Below are 11,171 nucleotides of genomic sequence, written 5' to 3'. Positions count from 1 at the left end.
CACAATCATGACAAACAACACTGGCATCACTCCCAAAGTTTCCTCTTTTAGTAGTCATTCCTTCTCTCTACCGCCAGTCCCCAGACAATAACTCGTCTGCTTTCTATCAATCACTACACAAATTTTCCAGTTTCTAAAATTTTACATAAGGGGAATAATTAAGCATCTACTCTTTTGTATCTGATTTCTTTTGCTTATTATAATATTTTTAATATTCATCAGTATATGAGATTTCCCATTTTTTCACCATCTCCTTAACACTTGGTATTTTAAGTCTAATTTTAACCATTCTAATGCTTTAAAGGTTCTTTTTTCCCCATAACTAATGATGTTGAACATCTTTGGACATGTGTAATGGATATTCCAGATTTTTTAAAAGAGTTGCCCTTTGATTTTATCTTTTGTCTGTTTTTACTTGTTTTTACTTTTTTATTTTTACTTTTATTATATCCTTTGACTTATTTAAAGATTAATTTTCTCATTAGTTTTCTAGTTTCCTAAAGAGGGAAACTGAATCATTACATTTAGTAGTTTCTTATTTTCTAATATATATGTATTATACCGGTTGGGTATGTAGTCTTTATAAATGTCAGGAGGTTAAAAGATGGTTAATAGTATCATTATTTTGGCTAGTTTTTTTCTTCTTTTTTTTTAACGAAATACTGAGAAAGGTGTATTAATGTTTCCAAATATAATTATTAGGTTTCTGATTTCCCCTTTTAGTTCTGAATATCTGTTATTAGGCACATCCCATATGTAATTTTATTTTCCTGATTTATTGGCACTTTTATTACTATTAAGTGTTCCTCCTTGTCTTAGTAATTTTCCTGTCTCACAGGCTATTTTTTCTGATATGAGAGGACTTCAAAAAGTTTGTAGAAAAATAGAATTATTAATATTAAAAGATATAAATAAAAATATATATTTATTTCTCAATATAAGCTCCATCCAGTTCAAGACACTTTTGTAGGCAATGATATCAGCCATTTAGTCCATCCCTAAGGAACTGACGGTCCTGGGAATTTAACCATGTAAATTTAGTCTTTTTTTACATTATTAACTGAAGAAAATGGATGCCCTTTATAATTATTTTTTAAGATTAGGAAACATAAAGAAGTCAGAAGGTAAGCCGGGTGCAGTAGCTCACGCCTGTAATCCCAGCACTTTGGGAGACCAAGGCAGGTGGATCACGAGGTCAGGAGTTCGAGACCAGCCTGACCAACATGGTGACACCCCATCTCTACTAAAAATACAAAAATTAGCCGGGCATGGTGGTGTATGCCTGTAATCCCAGCTACTCAGGAGGCTGAGGCAGTAGAATCGTTTGCACCCGGGAGGCGGAGGTTGCAGTGAGCCGACATGGCGCCACTGCACTCCAGCCTGGGCGACAAAGCAAGACTCCGTCTCAAAAAAAAAAAAAAGAAAAAAGTCAGAAGGAGCCAAATCAGGACTGTAAGATGGAAAACTAATGATTTATCATAGAAAGTCTCACGAAGTTGCCCTTGTGTAACGAGAGGAATGAGCAGGAGCAGTGGTGGCAAAGGACTCTCTAGTGACCCTTTACTGGGCATTTTTCTGCCAAAGCTTGACTGACTTTCTTGAAATTCTCCCATCATAAGCAGATGTTATTATTCTTTAGCCTTCCAGAAAGTTAACAACCGAAATGCTTTGAGCATCCCAAAAAACTGTCACTGTGACCTTTGCTCTTGAGGGATCCGCTTTTTCCTTGACTGGACCACGTTCCTCTCTTGGTAGCCCTTGCTTTGATTGTGCTCACGATTATACATACTGGTAACGCCATGTTTTATCTCCTGTTAGGAGTCTTTGAAAACAATGCTTCAGGTTATTGACCCCACTTTTAAAATTCCCTTTGGAAGCTCTGCTCTGGTTTTCAGCTAACCTGGGTGCAACAGTATTGGCATCCACTGAGTGAAAAGTTTGCTCAACTTTAATACTTGGGTTAGAATTGTGTAAACTGAGACAATTGAGATGTCTATGGTGTTGGCTATCATTTCTGCTGTTAATTATCAGCATCTTTCAATTAGGGCACAAGCAAGAGTAATACTTTTCTCATTAATTGATGTGGATTGTGTGCCACTGAAGGCTTCATCTTCAACATCATCTCTTCCCTTTTTTAAATGAGTTATTCACTTGCAAACTGCTAATTTCTTTGGAGCATTGTCCCCATAAACTTTTGGTAAAGCATCAGTGATTTCATCACTCTTCTACCCAAGTTTCAGTGTAAATTTGATGTTTATTATTGTTTTAATTTTAGTAGAGTTCATGTTGCTCTGATAGGAGCTTTTTTCAAACTGATGTTTTGTCCTTTTAGTGCCTCAAAAGAGATCCTGTTCAGACATGTTACAATAAGTTAGTACAAGTTCATTCTAGTGCAAGCAATATTTTAAAATCTGTGCATAGTTTTCTCAAAATATGCATTTTCCATGAACATTTCGAAGACACCCTTGTATAAATATGACCCTTTCAAGTTTCTTTAGCTTACTGCCTATATATTATTTTTTTCTTGCTGTTACTTTCTATTCGTGTTTTGTATCTAAAGCATATCTCGTTTAAAATATGGAGTTGGCTCTTGGTTTTGAGAACAATCTGAAAACCAATGCTTTTTTAATTAGGTGTTATTCTACTTATCATTAACAAAAGTATTGTTTGATTTGCCACTTCACTATTTGTTTTCCATTTTTTTCTCATTTTCTTTGTTCATCTTTTTTTCTTATTTTCTGTTAATCAGGTTTTTTTAGTATTCAATTTTCCTTCTTATTTTTGCTTTCTAGCTATGTTTGTTTTCATAATTTAGGGATTAGAATTACAGTGTGTATTTTAAGAGTCCAGGAATCAAATTGTTTATCCTTAACTTATCCCAATCAACTTAAAGTTAATATTGAGTTTACTTCTAGTAACATATAGAAACTTTAAGGCAGCATATTTCAATTTATTACTCTATGCTGTACTTTGTGTTACTATTATTACATATATGTTATTAATCTCTTAATATCTTATAATTCTGCTTTTAGCAGATTTTTTTAGGAAATTAAGAAAAGAAATGGTAAACACCGAGTAACAAAATATTGTTTACCCACATATTTACTGCTTCCTGTGCTTATGATTGCTTTCTGAAATCCAAGTTGCCTTCTGGTATCACACCCTTCTTTTAGCATTTCTTGGAGTGCCTTTCTGCTGACTCCAGATTCTCTCAGTTTTTGTTCATCTGAAACTTGTCAGATACAGAGTTCTCTGTTGACATTCCTGTTTTTATCTGAATCATTTGAACATATTGTTCTAATATTCTGATCTTCATAGTTTTCCTCTTATTTGTAACTGTTCAAGAGAAAATGCTCCTCTAGCTTCTGTCACCTTTTAGATACTTTTCAGTTCCCTGAAGTAATTGGCTTTCAAAATTGATACTGTTTTTATAATTTTTATGTGTAAAAGGGTTTAAACAACCACTTCACTCTGCCACCATTAAAAAATCAGATGATTTCATCTTGAATCATCTTTTAAATTTTGTGCCAACATATAGATGATACCATAAATGTTAAAAACAAAGGTGTATGAATCTTGAGAAAATGCAGTATAATGAATTTCATTTAAATTTTAGATGTAAAAATAATCTGCTTCACAATACATTTCTTAAAACTTAGACAAAACCTTAAAACTATGGTAACATTCTCTACTGCCTTTAATTTTATTTTAAAAGGCAAGATATATTTATTATATATGTGCTTTTCAAGCTATGTATATATTTCATTGAAGAGGGATAGGAAGTGGGAAGAGCAGATGAAGTTTTTGGCAGAGATAAAAGTCTGCCTGTGGAAACATTTGTTGAAGCTATTTTAAACTCCTCCTTCCTATGGGATTAGAATGGTCTTGCTGCTAGGTTTAAAGTTCAAAAGTCATAACTGAATTGATAACTTGGCAAACCTTACATTTACCTTTTTGGATATTGAAGTGCTCATCTATTGGCAAAATGGCATTTTATGAGTTTGATGAGGGTATGAGTGAAATGAAGTTTGAATAGAGGTGACAGTGGAAAAAAGTAAAGGTGATTTATATCCATAGAAGTTTTGAAATATTCCAATTAAAGGTCTTACTCTCAGTGCATCAAAACAAAGCCTGGTACTAGTAAAAGCTATTATTCTGAAGTTACTGTAATTTTCTTTTTTTGTTGGAGGGAGAAAGGAAAATAATAATGTTATCTCAGAGAACCAAATGGTAAAAGAAAACAAAGTCTAAAGATAAATACTAAAAAATGCTAAAAGCCAAATGTCTTCACACCTAATAAAATAAGTCAAGTTGCATTCTGGTTTTTCTACCTTGTGAACATCTAGCTGATCTTGTAAAATTTGAACTACATAGTATGGAAGTATTGATAGGAAAACTACATGGAAAAGAATTGATTTCCTCTTCTACTCCTCCTCCTACTTCTTTTTCTTCTTCTTGAAGTAAGGTTTTGGAGAAAATCCTTAACATCTAATTTGTTACTTTGAAACATTTCTCTCTAAATTTTATTTTTTTTAAAAAAAAATCATACAGAACACTGAGGTATAATCTAAATTATGGATCAAGGTATTTCAATTTAACACTTGCACTGTGGCATTTGGTCAACATAAGTACAGATTCCAATGTGCCCTTTTATGTACTTTTCCCTTGAGTAGGCTCCATGCTGCTGCTCTCTCAGTGTGGCTGCTCTCATAGATGGCATTGATAGGCCAGGGTGAATACAGAAGGCTCAGCCAGTATGTTTGGTGGCCTCGGAACCAAGCAAGAAACATGCATGGACAGGACCTCTGGGTCCAGGTCCTTTGAAGCAGCAATCCACCTTTTCAGAAAAATACCTACAGGAGAGTTTGAGTATAATAATGAACAGCTTTCTGGTTGTTATAGAAGTGATATAGAAATATGAGGAGACAGAAAACCAATAATTTCAGATTGGTTTAGGAGAAATTGAAATGCACTGATGATTTTCAATGGAAGATAGATAGACAGACAGACAGACAGACAGATAGATGGTTATGGTGTGTGCATGTGTGCATGTAAACATATCCTTCTTAGCTTTGCTAACTGTAAGAGCTTAGAGGGAAAAAGCCAGACCTCGGTTGTTAAAATACTCTTTCTACTAAAAGCAATTAGAGCTCCTTAGAAAAATTGATCATTTCAGTACTAGAGCAGGAAAAATTCAAAGATGAACCTAGAATACCATGTGCTAACAAAATGCTGAAATAAGGATTAGGAAGTCTCAAAAGAATGAAGGAGGTTTCTTGAAAGTTCTAATGCTGGACAATCTGTGACCTTTGAACATCAAAACAAATATTAGTAGTAATAGATTATCGACATGGTGTATACTTACATAAAGAAACAGAATAATAACATAGAGGAGGGGAAGAAAATCTTTGCCTTACAGTAGAATGCTAACTAATCAATATAGAAGGCATTAAGGAATTAGAATAACATTATTAGCCAACTGTCATAAATAATTTATTCAGGCAACCATCATCAACGAATACTAAATCCAGTGAATGAATTACCAAAGCTCAGGCTATTTAGCATAGTCTCAAAGAATCCCTCCACAAAAATTCAGAGGCACAACAACAGCCTGATGAAATTTTATGAACTTTGTGTGGAAGATGTTGACATATTTCTTCTAAAATGAAAATTAAACTGCTGCATCTTGCACAGGCAGCCATTAAAAAAGTAATATGCTTGGTGATATTTTTTGAATTTTAGACACACCATAGGCAATACATCCTTTAGTTCTGGAAAGTTTTCTTAAATTATTTGTTTAATAATCCACCTCCCCACCGCCCGCACTGCCCGTTCACCTATTCAATAACTTGAGATTGTTCATTAATTAGATGTTAGATCTTAAAGTTAAATATTAGACTTTCATTAATTTTCCTCTTTTAAATGGAGCATCTTCATCCTAGCATGCCATTCCTCAGTTCTGAGTTCCATTAGTATAACAGAAAGTAAACCTCCAGTCTTCTCTCCAATTTGGAGAGGAGTGAGGTGCCCAGCTACACCCATAGGAGTCCTATAAGGTTAATTGTATTTTATGTATACTTTAAAATTATTATTGAAAATTACAAATCTATAGTAGAGAGGATAATATATTAATCCCCAAGTATTTATTACAAGGCTTTAGTAATTCACATTATGAACAATCTTATCTAAAAGCCAACAAACTTCCTTTTTTCCCATAATATAATTCAGAAGCAAACCCCAGGCATCATATTTTATATTTAAATATTTTGATATAACCTCTAGAAGATAAAAGTTATTTTTAATATAATAGAAACGTTATTACCACAACTGTGCAATGAAGTGACAACTCAACACGCTTGGCTCGCTGAAACCCCACACATTCTCAAGAAAGATCTGTCTTTAGGAATGGTTCTTGGCTGGATTCTGGAAGATGCATGCTAAGCCCTTGGAATATTCTTCTTAAGACAAGAATTTTTGTATGCTTCAGGCTTTGGGCCATGCAGTAACAGTTTGATCAGATAATTTATACTAACACTATGATTTATGTGAACACCTGTTTTTGGCGGTTGAGTAGCTTAGATCAGTTTTCATGTCAGAATAGCTTAGGTCATGCATACATGACAGATGCCCAACCAAAACTCTGGATACCAAGGCTCAGGAAGGCTTCTTTGAGTCATAAGACTTTGCACATACTGTCACATGTAATTACTGGGAGAATTAAGTGTGTTCTTAAGACTGCACGAGGATAAAACTCCTGGAAGTGTGTGCCTGGCTTCTTTTAACTTTTCCCCATAAGCTGATTTTACATTGTATCATTTCACTATGATAAATTATAACAGTAAATATAATAACTCTTCTGAGTCTTGTGAGATCTTTTTTGTAAATCATTGAGTCTGGCAGTGCTCTTGGAGACCCCAAACAAAACTAACAAAACTCATAAAGATGTCAATTTTTTTAATACAGTGAATGACCCATTTCCCAGATTTTATGTGTGTCTGTGTGTGTGTCTGTGAGTGTGTGTGCATTGTGTGTGTGTTTAAATTATGATCCAAATAAGATCTAGGTGGATGTTCTTCTTAACAGTCTCACATTTCTCAATGAACACGTTTCATTTTTTTCCTATCAACTTACTTGATGAGCAAATTAGTTGATTTGTCTCCTACTATGATTTCTGATGCTTTAGATTTCAATTCTGATGCTTCAGATTTCAGTTAAATCCATATGATGTCATTTAAAATATGTCCCTCTCTTCTGTACTGTTTCCATTATGTAGTTTCTTTTCCATATTTTAGCTGGAAAACTTTCATAAAGAAAAAAATTATCATCAACTATTTGCTGACCCTGAGGCATAGTTTGTATAGGAAATAATGGGATGTTTAATATTCCCTTATTTATTAGTTTTCAAAATAGTGAGTTGTTTCCCAAACATCCTCAAAGTTTAATCAAAGAGAATACTTTTAAAATCATTGTTTGATGTTGTTTAGTATTATTATAAAAGCAAAAAAATTACCACATTTGATGTGTTTAAACTTATTCTAGCTGTAATTCTTTTTTATTAGTAATAATAATTGTACATATTTATGGGGTACATGTAGTAATCTGAGGCAAGTATACAACATAATGATTAAATCAAGAGTAATTAGGATAAATATCAGTATCTGTCAGTAATATTGCTTCAAATATTTGCCACTCCTTTGTATTGGGAATATTTCAAATATTATTTTTTAGCTATTTTGAAATGTACAATAAATTATTGCTAACTACGGTCACTCGACTGCACTAGCAAAGACTAGAACTTACTTTTTCTATCTAACTGTATTTTTGTATTCATTACCCAACTTCATTTTATCCCCCCTTCCTCAGCACTTCACAGCCTCTGGTAACCATCATCTTACTCTCTACCGCCAGGAGAGCAACGTCTGAGCTCTCACATCTGAGTGAGAATGTGTGATATTTGTTATTAATGTGCGTGGTTTATTTCACTAAACATAGTGTCCTCTAATTTCATCCATGTTGCTGCAAATGACAAAATTTCATTTTTTATGGCTGAATAATATTCCATTATGTATATTACAAAATCTGTTTATCAATTGATAAACAGTTTGATTCCATTTCTTGGCTACTGTGAATGATGCTGCAATAAACAAGCACACGTATTCAATATATACTAATTTCTTTTCTTTCGGTTATATACCTAGTGGTGGAATTCTGGATTATATTGTAGTTCTACTTTCATTTATTTATTTTTAATGTCTTTTGTAGAAACAGGGACTCACTCTGTCATCCAGGCTGGTGTGCCGTCGTGTGATCATAACTCAACTGCATCCTCGAACTCCTGGGCTCAAGCCTTCCTCCTGCCTTAGTCTTCTGAGCAGCAGGAACTACAGTTGTGCAACACTACACCTGTCTGATAGTTCCATTTTTAGTTTTTTGAGGAAGCTCCAAATTGTTTTTCACAGTAACTATACTAATTTATTATACATTGTCAGTCATAAAATACTAGTGTTTCCCTTTCTCTGCACCCTCACCAGCATTTGCTACTTTTGGACTTTTTTATAACATCCATTTTAATTGGGGCAAGATGCTATCTCATTGCGGTTTTGATTTGCATTGCACTGATGATATGTTAATGTGATGTGTTTTGTTTATTGATTTGTATATGTTGAACCATCCTTGCATCCCTAGGATGAATCCTGCTTGATCACAATGAATGATTTTTAATGTGTTGTTGAATTCGGTGTGCTGGTATTTTGTGTATAATTTTTCATCTATGCTCATCGTAGATACTACCCTGTAGCTTTTGTCATTGCTGAGTTCCTGCCTGGTTTGGGTATTATGATAACCCTGACCTTGTGTAATTAATTAGGAAGTATTCTCTCCTCTTCAGTTTTTTGGACAAGTGTGAGAAGAAATGGTATTAGTAATTTTTTAATGTTTGATAGAATTAAGCAGTAAAGCCATCAGGTCTTGTGCTTTTCTTTAATGGGAAAGTTTTTATTAGTGCTTCAATCTCATTACTCATTATTGCTCTGTTAAGGTTTTCTATTTCTTCTTGGTACAATTTTGGTAGGTCGTGTGAGTCCAGAAATGTATCCATTTCTTCTAGGTTTTATGATTTGTAGGCATTTTTTTTATATTTGTGATAATCTTTTGTAATTCTGTGGCATCACTTTTAAATCTCCTTTTGGTCTCTGATTTCATTTATTTGGGTCTTTTCTCTTTTTCTGAATCTGGTAAATTGTTTGCCAATTTTGTTTATTTAAAAAACAACTTTTTTGTTTTGTTGATCTTTTGCATTTTTTGTCTCAATTTCATTTATTTCTGCTCTGATTTTTATTATTTCTTTCCTTCTACTAATTTTGGTTTGGCTTGTTTTTGCTTTCTAGTTTTGTGAGGTACATCATTAGGTTTTTTATTTGAAGTCTTTCTCCTTTTTTATGTAGGTGCTTATAGTTACCAGCTTCTCATTTAGAACTGCTTTTGCTGTATCCCATAGGTTTTGGTAAGAGTGTTTCCATTTTCATTTGTCTCAGGGAATTTTTAAATTTTGTTTTTAATTTTTTCTTTGACTTATTCATTGTTCAGGAACATACTGTTTAATTTCCATGAATTTGTATGGTTTCCAATGTTCCTTCTGTTGTGATTTCAAACTTTATTCCATTGTGGTCAGAGAAGATACTTGATATGATTTCCATTTTTAAAAATTTGTTCAGACTTGTTTTGTAACCTAACATATGTTCTATTTTGGAGAATGTTTCATAAGCTGTTGTGAAAATTGTGTATTGGGCAGCTGTTGGATGGAATGTTATATAAATATCTGTTAGGTTCATTTGGTCTAGAGAGAAGTTTAAATTCAATTTTAAATAAAAATTCTGCTGAATAATCTGTTCATTGCTTAAAGTGGGGTGTTGAACTTTTCTACCATTATTATGTTACAGCCAATTTCTCCTTTTAGGTCTGTTAATATTTGTTTTATGTAATTGCATATTCTTGTGTTTGGATGCATATATATTTACAATTGTTATATCTTCTTTCTCTATCGACCTCTTTATCATTGCATAATGGTCTTCTGTGCCTTTTTGTTTTTAACTATTCTTGACTTAAACTCTATCTTGTCTCAGTATAGCTACTCTTACTTTTCTTTGTCTTTGATTTTCCTGGCATATATTTTTCCACCTCTTATTTTCGGTGTGCGAGTATCTTTATAAATGAAGTGAGTCTCTTGTAGACAGTATATACTTGAGTCTTTCTAAAATCCATTTAGCCACTCTATCACTTTTAATTGTAGAGTTGAATTCATTTATATTCAAGGTTATTATTGCTAGATAAAGGTTTACTGCTTATATTTTGTTATTTGTTTTCTGGTTATTTTGCAAATCATTTCTTCCTTTTTACCTCTCCTGTGGTTAAGTGATTTTGTCTATTAGCATGTTTGCATTCTATGCTATTTATTTTTAGTACATCTATTATAGGTTTTTGCTTTGTGGTTACCATGAGAATTACAAAAAAAACTTATAATTAGTTTTTAAACTGATAATGACTTAACTTTAATCACAAATAAAAGCAACGAAAAGAAATTCTTCAGGTTAGCACCACATTTTTTTCTTTTTGATGTTTCATTTTATACCATTTTATATGACTTATCTCTTAACCAATTGTTGTAGTTACTATTCTTTTGAATAGTTTTATCTTTTATTCTTTATACTTAAATGCAAGTGATTTACTTACACCAATTAAAATATTAAACTATTCTGAATTTGTTTTATTTTTTCACCAGTGAGTTTAATACCTTTAGATGTTTCTTTGTTACATGTTAGTGTCCATTATTATTTCTCTCAGATTAAAGAACTCCTTTTAATATTTTTTTGTAATACAGGCCTACTGTTGATAAATTCCCTCAGCTTTTGTTTATCTGAGAAAGGAAAGTCTTTATTTCTCTTTTTTATTTGAGTATTAGCTTTGCTGTGTACAATATCCTTGATTGGCACTTTTTTTTTCTTTCTTTAGCACTTTGCATATAGCATCCCACTTTCTTCTGACACACAAGGTTTCTACTGAGTAATGTGTTGAAAGCCCTATTTGGGCTGCGATGAATGTGATATGTTTCTTTCCTCTAGATGCCTTGAGAATTCTTATTTTTTTAAACTAATTTGATTATGATGTGTTTGGGA

The sequence above is a fragment of the Gorilla gorilla genome, chromosome 15 (genome assembly GCF_029281585.2).
Source record: "Gorilla gorilla gorilla isolate KB3781 chromosome 15, NHGRI_mGorGor1-v2.1_pri, whole genome shotgun sequence".
Classification (NCBI taxonomy): Eukaryota; Metazoa; Chordata; class Mammalia; order Primates; family Hominidae; genus Gorilla; species Gorilla gorilla.
Note: the sequence above shows the minus strand (reverse complement) of the source record.